Source organism: Xyrauchen texanus, chromosome 17 (assembly GCF_025860055.1).
Source record: "Xyrauchen texanus isolate HMW12.3.18 chromosome 17, RBS_HiC_50CHRs, whole genome shotgun sequence".
In the NCBI taxonomy this organism is placed as follows: Eukaryota; Metazoa; Chordata; class Actinopteri; order Cypriniformes; family Catostomidae; genus Xyrauchen; species Xyrauchen texanus.
In genome coordinates, this window is record NC_068292.1 from 20262466 (window position 1) to 20285713 (window position 23248).

The 23248-nt window shown below is 42.0% G+C and overlaps 1 protein-coding gene across 3 annotated transcripts in view; it reads left to right on the forward strand.

The window, feature by feature from the left end:
- Positions 1-1101: 1101 nt before the first annotated feature.
- LOC127657876 (protein shisa-7) overlaps positions 1102-23248 on the forward strand; it is a 37276-nt gene continuing 15129 nt past the window's right edge. For all 3 annotated transcript variants that reach the window (XM_052146829.1, XM_052146830.1, XM_052146831.1), the window contains exon 1: positions 1102-1570. The gene's annotated coding sequence lies outside the window, so the exon portion shown is untranslated. The remainder of the gene's footprint in view (positions 1571-23248) is intronic.

Below are 23248 nucleotides of genomic sequence, written 5' to 3' on the forward strand. Positions count from 1 at the left end.
CTTAATTTTTTCCAGAGCTATATATAAACGAGTTTCAAATTTGTCAGATGCACACTTTAAACATGGGCCTAAAAAGAACTTTAGTCCACAAAACAGCTTGCCATTTCATTCTTGAAATTAATGTGTCATACCACCAAGTGGTAAATATTTCATGACCTCCACGGATTATGTACTGTGCGGTAGGGTATACATGCATGATGAGCTGATTGCATCGCTCTCCATGGTGCTGAAATGGCAATTGACGGCTGTCGATTAGACAGGCGCTGATTATCCACAGAATCTGACGATGTATTTATGGACTATGTGCAGTCGCAGAAGAGTAATTTTATATTTGCTGTAATAATGGAGGTGATTTATGAGTAGATTATGTGTACATTAAAAATAGAAATATGTGCTGATCTTATTATGCATTTCAGCCTATTTGCATAGATGTATTTTATAGCAGGTTGGCAATAATTGTGTAGTGATTATGTTCTCCTACCTAAAATACAAAGTTTTTATTATTGTAAATATGTTACACTTTATGCACGAGAGAATCGGATACTGTGATTACAGTTTGTGTCGAGAATTACCCTAAAAGCATCTACAAGTAAAACATAAAATCAGTAGACTCTTGTATATTTAAAGTATAACGTGAAGCTTTTACCATGGGCTTGGGCAGTGTCATCATGCCGGGGTTTTTCCCCCCCACCCGTTTATCTTTTTTTAATACGTTGCATTTTGTTTACGAAATCAGTCACGACCATTAACACTTAGCAATTGTGATTATTTCGTCTTCTACAACCAATTATCTGAATCTTGAAGGGAAAGGCATCAAAATGATTAGAGTCACAAACAAAATGACACTGTTGCCATGGCAACCGATCGGTGTGACCATAACCTCAATATGTTTAGCCAGCCATATTCATGTTAAGATAAGAAGTAGTTTGAGAAAAGAAACACTTGAAGCGGTCGGGAGTCAACATCGTCAGCGTCTCGTGAAACACAATAAATGCACTTTTCAGCGCAGCGGACCTCTGTGAGACCACCTGCCTCATTCCACCGGTGTTTCGTGACAGGGTCGGAATGTTCTTGTGTGCACACTTTGCAGGCGGCGTCGATTAACAACAACGTGAAAGAGCAACACTCGCATGTCGTTTCAGAGAGAATTAACGTGAAAAGACATTAATGGCAACAGGCGTTTTTGTTCCACCTTTGCCAACCGTTATACTGACCGTTATCAAAAGTATATCAAGGACGCATTTGGTAACTTAGGCAGCGGTTAACTTACCTGGAACACTTTCTCAGTACTATATACAAGCAAAACAGTTGAAATCAAATTGCAAGATCTGTTGCATAGGTAAAGAAAATGTATGCTTTGTCTGTAGTACAAACATGGAAACAACTGAGGTAGGTGAAAGAAATCCTGGAAAGATATTAGTTACTAATTATTGTTTTGCTGACAAAAGACAAGACTAACATCAGTAAGGTTGTGCTGCAACACTTTGGAAATAACAGCCATCGTCGTCGCTCAAGCTTGAATGTGATGTGAGATCGGTGGTGTCGTGAGGCTCAACAGAATTCTGTACAGGTAAATCACCTAAGTTGGACTGTACTGCTGCATGCATGTCATCTAATTGTCTAATCAATCGTTCCCTATGTTATTATGCAAATGTTTTGTTCTATAGCATTCTATTCTCAGTTAAGTTTACTGAGCTGTTCCTGGTTGCGGGGGGAGGGGGGTTAGTGGTTAAAATGCGTAAGTGGGATCATTTTATGTTTTCAGTAAATTAGCAAGCGCCCAGAGAAATATCTGTAACATATGCAAGTGTAAAGTGGCTACACATCACCTTCGTGCGATTCATTGCTCTCTCGCTGGTTGTCATGTACACCTACTTACCCTCGTGCAAATTTCAAGTCCTCAATCCGCATGAGACACGCTGATACACGATGGTCATAGTCTCTTAATGCGTAAACAATCTTTGTGTTATCAGAAATGGATCAAACCCTCTTATCTAAGGAGTGTTGCGCTGTAGCAAGACCAACAAAAGTCGGATTTGCTTGTTTGGTTGCGCAGTGTACTGAACTGCGTTTCATTCTGTGTGTGTCTGTACAGGTATGATGTTTAATGTTTGTTTACGTTGCCTTATATTACATTGACTAATAATTTGACAGGATCCATGAAACTCCAATGTGCCCTATAATGCCTGATGGTGGCCTACACATCACATATTTGGGCACTATCTTTAAAAACAATTGTGAGACAATAGTATGACTTCTTGAAAGGCAAACGTTGAGGTTATTCTTTCCTTGCACATTGTTTCAAAAACAATTTTTCTTAGTTCCACTAGGCTTCCACTGTTAATCATTTATTTGTTTGTTCACTAGAAATGATGTTGATTCAGTATGGATTGTATCTTTTAATAGGGTTCGATTGGTAGCATTCATTACAACATTTTCCAGGATATTTGACAAAAAGCTAATTGTTTTGGATAGTTTTGTTTGCAAAATTGACCTGCAATAAAAGGATATGTGCTATCAAGGTGTACCAAGAACAGCAGATTTCCCCACAGCCATTCAAATGGCAACTGGCATTTTACTGGTTTGCAACATATTTTACTTATGAAGTCAGACTTTTTGGGACTGCTATGACAAAAGTCTTGCTTGTCTTTACCACAGTCTCTCTCCTATACACTCTCTTTCATTCTGTCCGATGTGATAATTACATGCTCTGCCTTGTAATGCCTTTAGATCTAGAGCTGAACGTGGTCCATTATGCACACACAATGGCTTTTTTGTTTATTCTCATTGCATTCATTTTATAGTATGGGCTCCAGACAAGCCTTTTAACAAGAACAAAGCAATACATTGGGTGAATACTGATTGTTTGTATGTGAGAGGGTGGTGCAGATGCATAAGATTTGGGATGTCAAGGACTGCTACTGTCATACCACCTCACTCTGTACTGTCAACAGTACAGAGTGAGGTGGTATGTCACAGTGGTATGAAGGAAAGGGCCATCTCTTTCTCTTTCAAGAGAAAATCTGTGCCATGTATCTCAAAAAAAGCTGAACAAATTCTGGATTCCAGGATTGGTTTTGGTTTGACAAAACTCACCAAAACCAACCAGGTCCCTGAATCACTCGTTACCAACTTTCTCTATCAATTCAGAGCTTGATCCCGAGGTTATGATGAGTTTACTAGCACGTTCACATGAATGAAGCGAGATTTACTTCTCCGCTGCAGATATTTATGAAAATTATGATAAATTATAAGAATACAGTTACAACAGTTATAACACTAACCCATGATCAATCAAAACACATTTACACACGAATAATCACAATTAAATCATGAATAATTATCATACATTCACACAGCACTAAGTATGACTTGTAAATGTTAAATAATTTAAAAGCATTTACACAGCAAGAAGAAACATTACTGCTGCTGAATGTGAAGAAAATATTAAAATAGATAATATATTGATGTGAAAGTAACTTTGTATAGGTCCACAACATTCAGGCTTGTAATTTTAAAAGTTTAATATCTTGATTTAGAATGTAAAAAATTGAAATGAAAAGCTTTAGTATTAATTTAAATTACTAACTTAATATAATTTAATACTATTAGACATCACACATTTCTGGTATATCTACAGTATATCGTGAAGTGACTACGTTTTTATATTTTATTCGATCATTATTGATATTGTATTAATATCTTACTTGAAATTATATGATTATTTTAAGTTTATTTATTCATATTTTATGGCCAGTGTGGGAAAATTATTGTCTTTAAACAAATGCCAAAATCTATTTCTTGCAATAAATAATGATCATAAATAGCTTATTTTGTACATTTATAAAAATGTCTTGTTGAAGTGCACTTTAAATTGGAGTGAGAGATACAGGGGGAGTGACTTTCACTTTGCTCACAGCTGATTGGTCCAGAAATTGGATGAGATCTCTGATCGGAACATGACCTGCCCCGGAGCAGGTTAGCTGATTTGTGTATGTTACTATGGCGAAGAACCCCTATGAAAGCTACTTTACTGGTACTGAAAATTCAGGGTTTGCTTAAACTAAGCTTAAATTTATCTAGCTAGCTGCTTAATCCTGCTTTGTGACATAGGCTACAGGTTTAGGGGAGAGAATAAGGTCAATACATCCTATCTATCTATCATTGTCTTTCTCCTTCTATACAATTCTGAACTACTGCAATGCTATTCTAAGAGAGAGTGAGCTGCCTCAACCCACGCACTGAATATCAGAGAGAGAGAGAGAGAGAGAGAGAGAGAGAGAGAGAGTGAGTGAGGGAAATGAAGGGAGGGAGATAAAGAGAAGTCGAGAGAACATTCAAAACAGAGATGTTTTGCAACAGAAATATAATGAAATTGAGAGAGCAAGAGCAAGATTTCATAATTCCACATTTAAACGAGAAGAATTGCCTTTAATATGTCTGGAAACTCTAATTTCTTACTGTTCTAGAAAGTGTTTGTGAATGCGCCACATCTTCAGTGTCACATCTCTTAGAAGTCGCCCACAGTGCCTTGCTGACTGGGTGCCGTGTTCAGGAAAAGCTAATCCAGTTTGTAGAGGCGCATACTGTTGCACAGAGACAAGAAGGTGTTGAAATGGCCTACGCTTTATTATACATATGCAAATGAGAGGTTACTGTTTTTAATGTTATAGACTGTTCTTAATATTGCTCCTGTGAAAACTGTAAATGCTCACAGACCTTTGCATGAATCACTCAACAATGCACCTGTTAAGATCAGTGTTCCATGTATACATTTTTCCTTGTTGCTTAGTGTTTCCAACAGAACTTTTGACAGGTGTGCAAAAATACAATGGCAAAAATGTGAGGAAAAACATTCTTCCCACGTTGGTCAAATTAAGTATGGTGTTCATTGCTCTGTACGTGCAAGAACTGTAATAGCATCTGTCAATGCAAAATCCTTTCTGAGTGTTCTTTGGCCATTAAACTCTTCCATATTAATTATGCAGAAAATGGGGGCAAAACCATAAACGGGTTGTGTCCTGCTAATTATGAATGCTTCATTATAAGCAGCTGTTGTTAGGAGAACATTTTATCATAGCATTCATGAAGTCCCCTGCATTTCATAAGCGAATACAGTCTGATCGTTTGAATAATTTTTATATTATTTGTTGAAAATTTGCATTGACCATGTTTCAGGCATTAAAGGATGTCATTTTGGTGTCTGTATATTTTACAGTTAACTACTGTACACCCAAAATATAATTCTTTGCTCCTCGTTAAATCAAGTTACTTAAAATGAGCTAATGCCACACTATTCTTGAATTCGTGTCACAACTTATTTTCATTGTGTGCAATCAATTTAAATGTGTAAAATTGAAGTTCACGTCATCCATTTGTGTTGGGACAACTTAAAGAATTTTCAGTGGCTAAAACCAAGATGTGATGTCAGGTTCCCAGCGTTCACCACAGCATGAGTAAAAACCGCATGTATCAAGTTCAAGTTTCAAATGCTGGCATACAGAACAGTCACCGGGTCTGCTCCAGCTCACCTACAATCATTCCTGCAGAGCTACGTTCCCACCAGAAGCCTGAGTATGCAAACGAGAGGTACCTTGTCATACCAACACAAAGCAAAAAAACTTTCTCTGACTTTCGGCTTCATTATGCCTCTGGTGGAACGACCTCCCCAACTCCATATGTGTCCTCCATGTCCTGTGGAGCACCTATTCCAGTACAGAGTAGTTTCTGGTGGGTCTGGTCGGGGAATTCCTCCGCTGAATTTGCGGACCAGAGGGCTAGGGAGGAGTCATCCAGGGAGCTGAGTAAGTGGGATCTCCTGGGATAAGAGCACACATGATCGCCTCAGTGGAGGGGAAAGGCGCTAGGTGCAAGCAGTACACCTGGTCAGTTGTTCCGCTTTACTGAGTTATCTGCTCGGACCTGAGAAAACATGGGAAGAGACCGACTCAGCCCTGAGATTGTAAAATCTCATAAAGGTATTGGGTGTTGCCCAGCCCGCTGCTCTGCATATGTCTGCTAGGGAGGTGCCATTGGCCAGTGCCCACGAGGATGCCACACTTCTCGTAGAGTGTGCTCGAACCGGTAAGGGGAGGGGCACGGCTTGGGTGTGATAGGCCAATGCTATTGCATCAATGACCCAGTGGGAAAGCCTCAGTTTGGAGACGGTGTTCCTTTTCCGCTGTCCACCAAAGCAGACAAAAGAGCTGCTCAGAACATTTAAAGCTCTGCATGTGGTCCACATAAGTACGCAAAGCGCACACCGGACACAGAGAAGAAAAAGGCTGAAGTGGTGGTGTTGTCTGAACGGATCAAGACGTGCTTGCCCCAATTAGTGGGAGGAACCTCCGTAGTGCAAGAAATACAGCCAGCAACTCTAGGCAGTTGATGTGCCAAAGCAGCGGGGGCCCTTTCCCGTTGCACACGGCACCCCAAACCTGTTTGGAGGAGTCTGTGGTGACCAGAACGCATCGGGACACCTGCTGTAAGAGGACTCCTGTCTGTAGAAAACAGAGGTCTGTCCAGGGTTTACACCTGGTGGCAGGGGGGGGGTGATAAACACGCGGTGCATGCCATGGTGCCATGCCCATCTCGGGACTCAAGTCTGGAGCTAGTGCTGAAGCGGTTTCATATGCATCAACCCCAGTGGCGCGACTGCCGCAGAGGATGCCATATGCCCCAGGAGCCTCTGGAAATGGTTTAGAGGAACCGCCGTGCCTGGCTTGAACAAAGAGTGGGCCAGGATGAGCCAGTTGTCGAGGTAGTTGAGTATGCGGATGCCCACTTCCCCTAGCAGGGCAAGGGTTCTGCGACCTTCATGAGGACGCGAGGGGACAGAGACATGCCGAAGGGGAGTACTGATACGCCTGGCAGTCGAACGTGAACCGTAGAAAGGGTCGGTGTCGAGGCAAGATAGAGACGTGGAAGAATGCGTCCTTCAAGTCTACTGCTGTGAACCAATCTTGAAGGTCTTGGTGACCTTCGTGGCCCCGGGGGGCGAGATCGGTCGTCGAGTGCAGTTCCTGCAGCACATCAGGAACAGAACTAACCAAGTGCTGATCTTAAAGAGCTTTGGCCTGGTGGATTGCAGGGCGGGGATGGCATGCAGGGCGGAGACAGCTTGGAGCCGCTCTACCGTCGAGGGTAGTGAGAACGGAAGAGTGAGGAAGCTGGTTTCGGGCAGTAAAAGGTGCCCTCTACGGCTTTCTCAACTCGTCATGTAACTCCGGGAAGAAAGGAACCGGGGGGGCATGGCTGTGACCGGGCCTGACCCGGGGAACCAATCGTCTAGCCATGAGGGGTGAGGGGGGACAGAGGGTTCCAGTCCCGCCCTCGCTCACAGCGGTCCGGGCAAGCATAGCGGACATCTGCGTGTCAGGCTCAGACTGGACGAGCCGACCCGGAGGTGGAAGCCCAGTCGAGTCATCAGCATCAGACGCCCCTGTGACACCCCGATGCAGTGGCAAAATCATCATCCAGCTTGCGGGGTCTGAGGGAGTAAACAGTCTGGCCATGAGGTGAGCCGCTCACACCTCGAGCCCGAACGGAAGCAAACAAGCGTGCTGGGGAGCGGGTGGTTCGTGGGGATTTACCCGGCAAAACCGAGCCCGCTGTACGGCTTAAGTGGCTTTCTCTCGTGAGGAAAGAAAGCCATGACCGCAAAGTTGCCATGGCTGTGTTCTCGCACTGAGAACATGAACCATTCATAAAACGCTGCCTACGTGTGATCGCAGCCCACGCACACGCGGCAGCATTTATGACCGTCAGAAGTGGAGAGAAATTTGACCGCATCCAGGAACTACACAGGGGTGGAAAGACATCTTTAAAAGAAAATTCTGAATGGACAGACACATATTTCGCTCCCTTTATACCCGTATGTCCGGGGGCAGGACATGCAAATTCTGTCTGCCAATTTCTCATTGGCCTTTTCTCAAGTTCAGAGATGCATGAGGCTCTCAAGAGAGACCCCTAGTGTCAACACAATGCCGAAGTGAGTGACATACGGGCAACAACAACAATAATAATACAAATAATAAAGCATATAAATTATTTAGTTAAACTCTAATCTCTTTCTTGGATACAGGGGAAATTCTAAGATTTAGATTTTAGCGGGGCTCAGCCACTAGTGATACTATTAGATGTGCACATTTAATATATTCCACTCTTTAGCATATATAGTGATTTGTCATCAGCAGCCATATCACCCTGTAGCTCAAGACCCATTGCCCACTGAAGCTAAGCAGGATTGAGCCTGGCCAGTACCTGGATAGGAGACCTCCTGGGGAAAACTAAGGTTTCTGCTGGAAGAGCTATTATTGAGGCCAGCAGGAGCTGCTCAGTCTGTGTGGGTCCCAATGCCCCAGTTTAGTTACAGGGACACAATACTGTAAAAAAGCACTGTCCTTTGGATAAGATGTTAAATTGAGGTCCTGACTCTTTGTGGTCATTAAAATTCCTCATATTGGCCCTTCTCAGTCATGAACTCCTAATAATCGCCATCCATTAATTGGCTCTATAACTCTACTCTCTCCACCAATAGCTGGTGTATAGTGAGCATGCTATGGCTGCTGTTGCATCATCCAAGTGGATGCTGCACACTGGTGGTGGTTGAGGAGAGTCCCCTGTTCACTGTGTGAAGCGCTTTGAGTTTAGTGTCAGAAAAAGTGCTATATAAATTTAACATTCATTAATTTCATTCTTTTTTTTATACTGTGTTTACATCATTCAAAATAGCCAACTAATGAACATTTAAAATATTGTCATTTTCTATATTAGACACAAATTTATATTAGAATTATATTAAACCGATGACAGATTTTTTACAAATGTATTTTCTATTTATTAACAATAAAAGTTTTTATTATCATAAAAAAAATCAGGAATTTTGCAACTTCTATAGATTAAAATTATGACAAACACCAGAAAAACCTATTATTACAATAAAAGTTACATTTAGCTTGGTTGTTTTTAGTAGAGTGAATTAACTCCAGATTATGTTTCTCTCTATGTCATTAACTAATGACTTCAGAATTCATCCAAATGAGAAAATCACTCCAAAAAGAGATTTCAATAGAATAACACTGGTAATATACTGTATATATAAAAACATATATAGTTAATATAAATATATAATTAATATAAATCCACACACAGTAGATTAGATCAGATTTGTTAAGTAACCATTTTTGTAAATCACTCTTTTACACCAGTACGTGGCAACAAAGGAATGTCTTTTATGTGTTTTTGGGCCATTATACCATTGATAGAGCACAGAAATGTTCACTACATAAAGAAGTCTAATTGTACTTTTTAAATCAGTGTCCATTAAGAGATTTTGGTAGTGTTTAAATATCATAAGTGTTTTATCCACAAATGACAACAAAGCTTATAATTTTGTGCCCTGCTGTGCATGACCATCAAGGTATACAAAAAGGACAACATGGCCTGTAAGTAATTACAGGTTTTAATTGCATCCTGATGTCATTGTAATGTCATTAGTCACTTTTACTTTTAATGAATCCAGCGCCTTTCTAACCTTGTTAAACGAGATTACCTAACTAAAAGAGCAACATGCCTCTGCTTCAGTCGATCAAATGACACGGATCCTCATTCGTTCATGAATTGAATGAAGTAAATGGGGTGTATTCGTTCAGTGGGTCAAACTAATGATATGCTCCTTCACAGTCCACACTCCAATGCTATTGGCTCGTGCTTTAGTCAGTCTTTACAGGCAAGAAAAGCCACCAAAGCACCTCATGCTTCCAACAAGTGCAGCATTGTGGCTGCAGCTGTTTAAAACACTTGCGTGCTGATTGCAGAATTTTAGTGGGACTGAGGCCCATCTAAATAAGGTCTAGTTACGCCTATATTTGAATAGTAATTTTCAGAAGCAACTGAAAATTTGTAATGCATCACTTTTCGTTCTACTGTCTCCTTTAAATGAATCGCTTATGTTGTATTCTTTGGATAAAAGTGTTTGCCAAATGAATAAATGTAAATTTAAAAATATGATATGATGCCATCCTCTATTGCTGAGACTACAAGTCACAGCTTGTTACACTTACAAAATCAAATGCTTGCTAAATAAAGGGAAGTGTGTAAATTAAGTTGCCTCAATGTAATAAAAAAAAGTTGCCTTGTTTTTGAGTTTTTTATTTTTTAATTCATTTGAGTGGAAAAGATTTCGTTTATTTTCTAAAGTTAATTGAACGTTTACTTTTTTTAGTGTTAATATCATTAAATCGTGTTTATATACCAACCTCCTGGAACTACAAAAATCAGCTATTTCTGTATTGTTAACCACTACTACTACCAACCATAGTAATACAGGTGGTGAAACATAAGAACACGATGATCTACAGTAGATTTCACCAAGGATGGCCCTACAAGGGGTATAGCCAATAAAAATGTAAAAACACTACAAAGTGTTACCCAAACCAAGACAAATCACCATCAGGGTACCAAAATTGCAATAAACATTAATTAACAAAATCAAATGAAACATCACAATGTACATAACTGATATCTAAAATAAGAATAACATTCTGTTGATTTGTATTTTTATAAAAAGTAATGAAATGTGATGAATTATGCAGGGACTTCTGGGAACACCTGGTTCTTGTTTTTCACCGTAATTGTAACAATAGGTTACTGTAAAACTACAAGTATTGTCTTGTTAAAGGTAATGTTCTCTGTTAATTATAAAGTAATTAATTCTTTTTACATCAAATTCTTTTTTATATAAATTGTTTTGTTAAATATAATTTTTCACCTCATATTTTACACTGTATTTTTTTTTATTTAAACGGTAAAAGACTGTAAAAATGCTACAGTAAAAAAACCTTAATTGGTAAATGTGTAGTTACCTTAAAATATACGGTACAAAATTGTAATAGATTTAAAAAGACAATATATGTAGTTTTACAGATTTTTTAGATGTAAAAAGTCTGATTTTCCCATATAATTAATGGTAAAAATTTATATAATGTTTAACAAGAGAGTATATGTACTTTTTACTGTAAATTACAGTAATTTTAACAATAACATTTATTAATTCCTCAAATTATGGTAAAAAAACACCTGGAATTCTGCGTAGTCCATCAATTTGGCAATTAAGTGTTTGTGTCTCTACATGGTTCCCCTTCTGTCACTCACTCACTCAACGTTGTGTCGATGTAGTGACACTAGGGGTCGCTCTTGGGAGCCCCAGACACCTCTAATCTTTGATTAAAGGCCAATGGAAATTAGCAAAAGGAATTAGCAAGCCACTTCCCAGGACATACGGGTATAAAAGGAGCTGGAATGCAACCACTCATTCAGATTTTTTCTTCTGAGCCGAGCGGTTGTTTTCAGAGAGCCTATTTGTTTATGTATTATTCCTGGTTGCTGTTTCTATCTCTCTGCTTTTGACGGCAACTATCGCTGTCTCACATGTTCGGGAACTAACCATGTGGAGACATTGTTTGTGGATGGTTTATGTCCTCATTGCGATAACATGACCATGGCAATGTTGCGGTCGTGGCTTTCTTTCTTCAGAGGGAAAAAAGCCCCGTTCCTTTCTTCCCGGAGTTGCATGAGGAGCTAACGTGATCATGGCGGGCACCTTTTACTGTCCGTACCCAGTTCGCAGGCTCCTCCACTCTCACTACCCTTGACGGCGGGGTGGCTAGGGGGTACTCAGCGTTTCCTCAGGTGGATCAGTCGGTCAGAATCATTGTTTTCCTTTTCTTATGATTTCGCCAGATACCCAACGGGCTGCGGTACCCCTATTTTCAAGAAAAGAGCCATTTCCTCACTTCCTGGGCCATACAGTCGGTGTCAACGGGCGTCGATATGACAACTGTCAGGCACTGTTTCCTTTCGGCAGGTACGGTGCCTCGTAGCTTAATCCTGCCCCCGACGTTATGGTCTCGACAGGTCGCGATGACAATTTTCCTCCTCCACCGTCCCAAACCGCTCCGGGGGTGGGCTCAAGGAGCCAGGTAAGTGCTTTAATGTCCCTGAACCTCAGACTTTGCCCGTCGCAAAGCCCCACCCGCTGGTACGTCCGACACGATTGTTCCTTTGGTCCCCCTCGCTCGGAGCTTGGAGGCGTGGCTCGCGCTTCCTAACCCATCGCAGTGGCTGATCAGAACCATCCGACTCAGCTACGCAATTCCGTTCACCAGGTGCCCACCCAGGTTCAACTGCATCCGTTTCACTTCGAGAATGCCGCTGCCTTGCACGTGGAGATTGCCTCTCTTCTACGGAAGGACGCGATAGAGCCTGTTCCACCAGCCGAGATGAAGAATGGGTTTTACAGTCCCTACATCATCGTACCCAAAAAAGGCAGTGAGTTGCGGCCAATCTTGGACCTGCGAGTGCTGAACGAGGCCTTGCACAGACTCCCGTTCAAGATGCTGACGCAAAAACGCATTTTAGCTAACAGAGTTAGACTCGGTTTCAATGATGACGCACCTCACGAGTGAGCGCAGTCGGTGCTAAACTGTCTAAGAACGTTTAGGCGGTCTCACTGAAGTCATTTCAGGGGCTCCTGGGGCATATGGCACCTTCAGTGGCGGTCACGCTGCTCGGGTTGATGCATATGAGACCGCTTCAGCACTGGCTTCAGACTCGAGTCCGAGATGGGCATGACGCCACAGTGCACACCTCGTGCTCGTCATGCCAGTCTGCCGCCGTCTGTTCAAGCAGGACCGACCTAACATTTCTACAGCCAGAAGTTCCCCTAGAGCATGTCTCAAAGCACGTTGAGGTTAAGACGGATGCTGGCAATACTGCTGGCAATACGACACTACATTTACTGCTCAAATCTCTGCCTGCCTGGCAGACGTCTCGGCCTGGATGAAGGAACACCACCTGCAACTCAACCCAGCCAAGACCGAACTCCTTTCCAGCCAACCCTGCTGTTGAACACAACATCACCATGCAGCTGGGTACAACTTCCAAAATGGTCAGAAATCTAGGGGTAACCATTGATAACAAGCAAAATTTTACAGACCACATCTCAAAGAATGCAAGATCGTGTAGATTTACACTGCAATATCAGGAAAATAAGACCCTTCCTCTCTGAACATGCCACACAACTGCTTGTTCAGTCACTTGTCATAACTAGACTGGACTACTGTAACTCTCTCATTGCAGGCCTCCCTGCATGTGCAATTAGACCTCTCCAAATTATCCAGAATGCAGCAGCACGTCTGGTCTTTAATGGACCAAAGAGAGCACATGTTACACCACTCTTTGTCTCTCTCCTCTGGCTGCCGATTGATGCACGTATCAAATTTAAGACTCTGATGCTGGTATACAGAACAGTCACTGGGTCTGCTCCAGCATACCTAAAATCATTTCTGCAGAGCTACACACCCACCTGAAGCCTACGGTCAGCTAAGGAATGTCGCCTTGTTGTTCTAACACAAAGAGGCACAAAAACACCTTCCCGGACTATCAGTTTCATCATACCACATTGGTGGAATGACCTTCCCAACTCCATTCATGAAGCTGACTCCCACTCTGTCTTCTAAAAACGACTTAAAACGCATCTTTTCCATGAGAACTTAACCAGTCACTAAAATAAATTAATAAAAATAAACCTTGTTGCAATTTAATCTTTTTTGAATACTAGTCTGATGCTATTGAAACTTTGTAATATGGCACTTTTTGTACCACTGTTTTCCTCTTTTGTAAGTCACTTTGGATAAAAGTATCTGCCAAATTAATAAGTGTAAATGCAATATTGCTAGCCCTGTGGAGGCTTTTGCCATTGATCCAGTGTTGGTTCGGACGGACAATACAGTGCTGTACATTAACCACCAAGGCAGCCTACGCTCTCGTCGAATGTTGCAACTCTTCTGCCGTCTCCTCCTCTGGATTAAGTAGCAACTCAAATAGTTGAAAGCCACGCACATCCTGGGCAACCTCAACAGCACAGCGGATGTGCTGTCGCAGCATGTCACGCTCAGGGGAGAGTGGAGTCTGATTTGGAGTCGATTCGGTCAAGTGCAGGTAGACCTGTTCCCTTCCTGGGAATCCTCCCACTGTCCGCTCTAGTATTTAGTATCTGCCCCTCTCGGCACAGATGCGCTGGCACACAGCTGGCCCCTGGGGCTCCGCAAGTATGTATTCCCCCAGTGAGCCTACTTTCCCACCTCATGCTCCTCGCGACAGCCCCCCCCCTGGTGAATTCCCTAGAGGAAGATCCTTCTTTCTCAGGGACGGGGCACCATCTGGCACCTGCGACCAGAATTCTGGAACCTCCACGTCTGCGACTGTCCATGCCCCCTCTGCTAGGAGTGTGGCTGCTTCCTGGGTTCTGGCCAATGGCACCTCTTTAGCAGACATCTGTAGAGCAGCAGGCTGGGCAACACCCAAGACCTTTGCAAGATTCTATAATCTCCGGGTTGAGCCAGTCTCGTCAAGCAGGTAAGTTCCGGGACAGCTGGCCTGGTGTACCGCTTGCACACAGCACCTTTCCTCTCCCCTCCCTTGTGCGCTTTTACTCCCAGTCGTGTGCTTACTAGGCCCTGTGCTGGGGAAGGTGCTCCACATGCGCTGGTTACCCATAGGTAACCATACCCATATTGATGAACTTCAAGCCATCATGCCCTTCTAGAATTACTACAGTGATTATCAGTACTTATAAAGTGTGATGTATTTTCCACAAAATGGTATTCCCGTTGGTAAACCGCGTCTTCCTTGGAGGAACCTCTGCCCCTGGTCACCGTGTTTGTAGAACACCTCCCCACCCAAGTAGGACCTACCATGGGACTTCTCCACTTGAGATGCTTCCGACAAGGTTCGGTAAAACCATTTTACATATTTCCACTCAAATGCCCCCCTTTCCGGGTGGGCAGTGGTCTCCGCTGTGTCCTCTCCTCCAGAGGGACACCCCCGACACGTACCCTATATGGCCCCCAGCTGAACGATTTCATTCCTTTTGGTGAAAAAAAAGCAGCTGGGTCAGCCGGTCCTTATTTGTTGGGCAGTCAACTCGTCTCAGAGGTGCAGGGGACAGTTTTGACACTTCTAAGAGAATTGGGGGAGGTTACGTGACAGCCGGGTGCTCTGGCTACAATCCACACAGAGGTCTGCCCATCTCGCACCACCAGTCCATGTAGTTCAGTTAATCGTGGCATTTAGTATAAGGAACCCTAGTGTCACTACATCAACACAATGTCGAGTGACAGAAGGGGAATGTCTCGGTTACTGTTGTAACCTTCGTTCCCTGATGGAGGGAACAAGATGTTGTGTCCCTCCTGCCACAACACTGAACTACCCGCTGAAATGGCCGGGACCTTGTCTCGGCTCCTCAGCACAAAACATGAACGAGTGGTTGCATTCCAGCTCCTTTTTACACCGTATGTCTGGAGCAGTGGCATACAAATTCCACTCGCCAATTCCCATTGTCCTTTTCTCAAAGATCAGAGGAGTCTGGGGCTCCCAAGGGCGACTCCTATTGTCACTATATCAACACAATGTCTCGTTCCCTCCATCAGGGAACGGAGGTTACAACAGCTGTAATGAGACCACAAGGTATATTTTCCAGTGGTATATTTTCGTTGCCAACTCTGAATTTCCTACAATGGAATTTTGATAGATTGTAATATGACTTTTGTCACCACTTTTCTGCTCTGTACAGGTAATGTTCCTTGATGACATCCGTGGTTAATTAAATAAAAGATGTGGCATTGGTGTCTCTGGTGGCTTTAGCTTGTTGATGTTTGAACAAAACATTTGTGTTCTCATTCTTTTTGTGGTCTATGCACATTATAATATCACTGCAATATTTGTGGATTGTGTTAGGTGGTACGAATGTGATGTAGTACAAGAGTGTGTTAGGATTTCTTTACTATGTTATCAAGCATGCTGTCTGCATGTGTGAACATGTTTTGCAGTCTCTATGTTTGGTGTTAGTACTGCATGTTCCTAATGTTGTGTATAGTGTGTACTGTGTATACAGTATGTGAATGTGTGTTAGTAAGTGTGTCACTGAACGCTCTCCATTCTCTTCCACCCACTCACTGCACTGCCCCATACACACATGCACAAACATCTCTCTTTGCATTTATCTCTCTTTTTTATTTTTTTCCCTCCAACCATTTGCTATTTCAATGGTTTTCCACAGGTCCCTGCAATTTCAGTCTCTCTCTCTCTCTCTCTCTCTCTCTCTCTCATTCTCCCTCCCTCCCAGTGTCATGCATCATGCTACGCTCTCTGAAAAGAACTGATCACTATTTGTTCAGATCATTACTACTATTCACTTCTTTAAATGCTTCTGATTCATAGTGACTTGTAATAACACATTAGACAAATGGTCATCATGCTTTTCTTTATCAGAGAGTGTGACGTTGGAATTTGCATTTGTACTGCATGTAATATGCACCTTAGTGTAAATGTTATATTTACTGTAAGTTACCAAACATATTTAAAGAATAAATATTTTCTGATTAACATTTTTTATTGATTAATATAGATAAAAATCATAAGCAAAACATACACAGAATAAACATTTAACTCACACTATTACCCCTCCCAATCCCTAACCCCACCCTGACACTCAACAACATCCCTGTGGTCACACATGATTGTAGACACACACACATCAAAAAAATTAAAATATAATAATGATAAATATATATATATATATATATATATATATATTGGATAGTAATGGAATACATGTAACATATTCCGTATTTAATACAAAATCTAACTAACTGCATTCCACTACAGTTACAATTTAAATAATTGTTAATTAGAATACAGTTACATTCAAAAAGTATTTTGATTACTGAAGAGATTACTTTGCATTTTATTGTAATTTATAAAATGTTATATTTAGTGCTTTCAGATTGAAAACATTAATACATATAAAGGATGTTATACAAGTGCATTTGAACAGCAGTGTAACACTTTCTTATGATGTGTTACACTCATACGAGCAGACAGAGAAGTAAGTTTGAAGTAAGTTTGGAGCAGAAGAAATAGATATAAACCTTGTGTAAATTGTCAGCTTAACACTAAGCTAAAATGCTATTTCTAGCCATTTTACATGCACATGTTACTAGGCACGATCATACTTTCTTTTTTCTAGTAAGACCTTTGATATTAGGGCAAAAATCATATTATTGATAATAATTTTTGTATTGTTTTCCTATTAAAATATCTAGAAATCATTAAAACAAGATCAATTAAATTAATCTCGTTTTAGAAACAACACTCATAAAATATTTAGGTTTTCCAGAGAATGTATTTTTATCATGTGCATTTTGTCTTACTGTACTGGCAGAGTTTTTACATAAAAAAAAGTGAAGAAATCTACCAGTCCTGAAGAAGTAATCCAAAGTATTTAGAATACGTTACTGACCTTGAGTAATCCAACGGAATACGTTACAAATGACATTTTACAGCATGTATTCTGTAATCTGTAGTGTAATACATTTCAAAAGTAACCATCCCAACCCTGTGTGTGTGTGTGTGTGTATATATATATATATATATATATATATATATATATATATATATATATATATATATATATATATATATATATATATATATATATATATATATATATATATATATATATATATTTGTGTGTATTAAATAATCACATACATTTAAAACAAACTTCTCTCTCCACTGCCCCTCCCCGAGAGCCCTCCTAAAATGCCAAAAAGCTGCCCCATTTCCCATCAAACGAATCCCAATTCCCCAGCCTTCTACATAACACTTTCTCGAAAGCCGCCACCCTCCCCATCTCCATGCACCATTCTTGAAATAAGGACACTCCAGCCAACTTCTATCCCCATAAAACAACGTGTCTGCTGATCATAACACTGGTTAGGACCCAATTTTATCCCCTATATTGATGACTGCGCCATCACCAAAAATAAAGAGTCTGGGGCAAACTGAAATTTTAGGGCCTAATACATCACACATAAAACTCTGAACCTTCAACAAAAATTCTTGGATCGTAATACACCACCTAAAAACATGGGTTGTGTCGCCATCTTCTGATTGAAATTGCCAGCAGGTGGGTGTGTCTTTAAGACCAAGCCTATACAATCTAGACGCGGTCCAATAGAATGATGTAAAATATTGAATTGCATAAGGCGCACCCTTGCATCTTTAGATGCAGACTTGACGTTTTTTAGAATCGTAACCCACTCTCCCTCCTCCATTACCAAGTTTAGATCTTTCTCCCATAATCTCTTGAGAAGCTGAAGCTCCATCCCCAGACTCATGAATAAGCAGGGAGTAATACACTTATGCCTCTTGAACTTTTCCAAAAGCAGTAATCACCACTCCCAGAGTATCTGCCACTTTTGGAGTTTGTATGCTACTCCCAAAAATAATACAGAGCAGGTGGCGCAGCTGTAAATACCTAAGGAACTGAGGTCTGGGAATCCCAAAATGCTGAACCATATTTTCAAAGGATCTCAACACTCCAACTCTCATATAGGTCACCGAGCATATTAACCTCCCTCCCAATCCACTCTGTCCAGCAGAAAGGGGACTTATTAAAACAGTAATTTTTCTACACAAATGACTGCACCACCAAGGACCCCTCTGTCAAGCTCCTGAAGTTTGCAGACCACATCACTGTCATCGGAAGTGGGAGATACACATCGACTCCATTGTGAAAAAGGCCCAGCAGAGGTTGTACTTCCTTCACCAGCTGAGGAAGTTCAATCTGTCACAGGTGCTGCTGAAACAGTTCTACTCAGCAGTCATTGAGTCTGTCCTCTGCACTTCAATAACTGTCTGGTTTGGTGCAGCTACGAAATCAGACATCAGAAGACTACAAAGGACAGTTCGGTCTGCTGAGAGGATTATTGGTTGCCCCCTGACCCCCTTCAAGAACTATACACTTCCAGAGTGAAGAAAAAGGCTGTAAAAATCACTCTGGACCCCACTCACCCTGCCCACTACCTTTTTGAACTGTTGCCTTCTGGCCGGCGCTTCAGAGCTCTGAACACCAGAACCGTCAGACACAGGAACAGTTTTTTCCCTCAGGGGGGAGCAGGTAATAGCACATCGAGAGGCAAAAGCACGTCCTGAGGTTTGGGTGCTGAGAAAAGACTCAAAGTACTTACCTTGCTCCGCGCACCCGGCAGGGGGTGGTTTAGAGATTGAGGAAGATGTCCTGGTGAGGTGTCTTCGGAACTCGTCAGCGCTGGCGGAACCAGGACTGTAGGATTTTGGAGCCGGGGCACTGTGAGAATGGCACGCTGGATGACCCAGGGAGTGAGGAAATCGCTGTTTTATTGAGAATGTGTGTACCGGCAAAGGAAAATAAGGGAAACTAAGATTCTCCCCCAGGCCCTCCACCGGGGGACAGAGTGGTCTTGGTAGTGAATATCCGACTGCCCCGGTCATCCGTATCAGGAGCGCTTAGGAGCTCTCCAGGTCCTAGAGGGGGTCCTGGAGATGGGGGGCGTACGCCGCCCGTGAAGGCTGTGGGGAGAATGAAGGTTTCCAGTCCAAGTTCATGCTCACGGCGGCTCATGGGGATTTACCCACCGAAACCGAGCCTGCTGCCATCCCCAAATCGCCTCCATCGCCAGCCGGGTCATCCTCAATCCAGTGAGAAGAAGAAGTGAAGCGGGGGGCGGTTGAAATGGCATTCACTTTAAGAAATGAATGCCGTGACCGCAACACTGCCATGGTCATGTTCTCGCAGTGAGTACATGAACCATTCACAAACGCTGCCCTAGTGTGATTGCTACCCAGGCACACAAGGCAGCGTCTATGACCGTCAGTCTTGGAGAGATATCGACTGCATCCAGGAACTAAAAAGACACGTCCTGAAAAGGACGTTCAACGCCTGCTGTGTATTGCTCTTTTGTGAGTGAAAATGAAACTATTTTAGAGAAATATACTCTTTTAGGAAGGAACACTCTTTCAGATAGAAGTGCTGTCGAAGTGCCCAGGGACGTGGACTGCACAGCGTGCAAAGAGGGAGAAAGCCGCTGGTAATGCGTCGTAGATCCAACAGCAGTGCTTTGCCAACAGAGGTGAGCAGAACAGTAGTGAACTTCAGCTTGCTGCTGCACAACCGCTCGGCTCCGAAGAAAAAAATCTGATGGACAGATGCACGCCTGCTTCCCTTTATACCCGTATGTCTGTGGGCGTGACATGCAAATTCTGAATTTCAGAGGTACGCGAGGCTCTCAAAAAAGACCCCTTGTGTCACTACCTTCGACACAATGTTGAGTGAGTGACAGAAGGGGAACTCCACCTTTCCGTGAAAAAATAGTATTATATCTGTATTTCAATCAGGTCAATTCTGAGGTCATCAGATGACATTCGACACGTCAGCTCTGCCTCTGCACTTTTAATATTCCCTTCCAACTCTATGAGTTCGCATGCTTTGGATTTCTTGGTGAATGAGGCATACTGTATGATCCGGCCCATAAGAACCTCCTTAAATGCCTCCCAAGCCATGCCCACAAAGGATACTGAGGACCTGTTGGTCTCCATATAAACATTGATTTCAGCCTTTAGCATGTGTTAAAATTCAGGATTTTGCAAAAGGGATACATACAAGAACCAACTATATGATTTATTTTCTCCATACGTGGCAACACCTCTAAACTCACCAGGGCGTGATATGTGACTAAAATGTTTCCAATTGAGCAATGAACAAAGGATGAAATGAGGGACTTCGATATATAAAAAAATCTCTTCAAGAAAAAATCTTATGGACTGATGAAAAAAATTTATATTCCCTACCAAATGGGTTCAAAAGTCTCCAAAAACCTGTAAGATCAAGATTTTTACACATCATGTGAAGTGTCAATGTTGCTCTAGGGGGCTTACACACATTTGCTTCACTATGATCAAGGACTAAGTCCATCAAAAGATTAAAGTCTCCTACCAATATTATATCATGAGAGGTGCCAGATCTATAAAAAAGCCCTGATCATCAACATTAGGTGGGTAAATATTAGCTATATTAAGACTTTGCCCCTAAATTTCTGCTAAAACAATAATTACTCTTCCTAATTTATCTTTAATCTGTTTGAGACATTTGAATTGTAGATGCTTACTTATCAGTGTAATGACTCCCATGCTCTTACTTGCGCCAGCACTAAAGAAAACCTGTCCACCCCATATCTTCCCAAATTTTTCATCTTCCTAAAAAAGATGCATTTCTTGAAGAAACACTATATCATATTTCTTACACTTAAGAAGAAAAATAACCTTCCTTCTTTTATTGGGGTGCCCTAACCCAATCACATTCCACGTGGAGAGAGACAATCCACTCATATTAACATTTGGCATTTTGACATAATAGAAAAAATAGATTGTGTGTCAAAAACAGGATTATAAAGACCACATTCCAACATTAGTGCAACAATCAAACCCCAAACTTCCCCCCGAACCAAACAAACAGAAACAATTTAAATATACACATTTACACCAAACCCCGTGCAAACTGGCATCCATCCCTCTAAACTCAAAAGTCCATTTACGCCTACGAGAGCCCCTGTCACAACTTTGCCATCAGATTGCACAAGTTTGGTGTTTTTATAAAAATCTTGTGAGCCAGAATTAAACAAATTATAATCTATAAGACAAACTCCAGCCAATAGGTGGAATAAATATAAAGCACGTGTAGATTCATCCACATAACTGTCCTGAAGGTGTGTTCCTCCACAAAATAAACTCCAGCCGTCAGGTGGAACCAGGCCATCATTAGCATCTATTCTCAATTTGGCAGGTAACATCAGTGCAAAAGTGACCTTCCATTGATGGAAGCTTCTTGCATTCCTTGAATCAATCACGTTTCTCTCTTGTTGAATTCGCAAAGTCTGGGAACAAGAAAATGCTGTGGTTCTTCCAAGAAAGACTCTCTTTACTCCTTGCCTCACATAACACAAGATCTTTATCAGATGATCTCAGAAATTTGGCCAGAATTGATCAGGGTCTGTCTCCCTCAGTGGATCGCCGAGCCGGAACCCTGTGAGCTTGCTCGATTTCCAGCGTATGGCCTGCTATATTGAGCAGACTCGGAAAGAGCCCGTCCAGGAATTTCAGCATATCCTGAACCTCTTTGGCCTCAGGAATTCCAACAATATGGACGTCGGCTGCCATATCACCCTGCGGCTATTGCCTGGTTGCCCACTAAAGCTAAGCAGGGTTGAGCCTGGCCAGTACCTGGATGGGAGACCTCCTGGGGAAAACCAAGGTTGCTGCTGGAAGTGGTATTAGGGAGGCCAGCAGGGGGTGCTCACCCTATGTTCTGTGTGGGTCCTAATGCCCCAGTATAGTGATGGGGACACTATACTGTAAAAAAGCACTGTCTTTTGGATGGGATGTTAAACTGAGGTCTTGACTCTCTGTGGTCATTAAAAATCTCTAGGGCACTGTCTCGTAAAGAGTAGGGGTTTAACCCTGGTGTCCTAGCCAAATTCCCCCATTGGCCCCTATCTATCATGGCCTCCTAATAATCTCCATCTCTGAATTGGCTACATCACACTACCATCTCCTCTCCACCAATAGCTGGTGTGTGGTGGGCGTTCTGGCGCACTATGGCTGCCGTCGCATCATCCAGGTGGATGCTGCACACTGGTGGTGGTTGAGGAGATTCCCCCTATACTATGTAAAGCGCTTTGGGTTTGAGAAAAGTGCTATATAAATGTAAGTTGTTGTTGTTTTACCGCCGGCTACGGTTCTCCAAGTCCTCCAACTTCTCCCAGACACGCTCCAAATCCACCTTGCTTGCTAGCGGATTATCAGATAATTCCGTATTTAATACAAAATATAAGTAACTGCATTCCACTACAGTTACAATTTAAATAATTGTTAATTAGAATACAGTTACATTCAAAAAGTATTTTGATTACTGAAGAGATTACTTTGCATTTTATTGTAATTTGTTTCTTTTAATATTTAGTTCTCCTCATATGTAAAACATTTATACATATAAATGATGCGATCCAAAGTGCATTTGAACAGCAGAGAAACACTTTCTTGTGATGTGTTACATTCACAAGAGCAGACAGAGAAGTAAGTTTGAAGTAAGTTTGGAGCAGAAGAAAAGTAAGACCTTTGATATTAGGGCAAAAATCATATTCTTAGTTGAGCAACCTAGTGGCCTAGGTTGCTCAACAATTAAAGATGCATACTACCACACCTGGAGTCGCGAGTTCGAATCCAGGGTGTTCTGAGTGACTCCAGCTAAGTCTCCTAAGCAACCAAATTGGCCCGGTTGCTAGGGAGGGTAGAGTCACATGGGGTAACC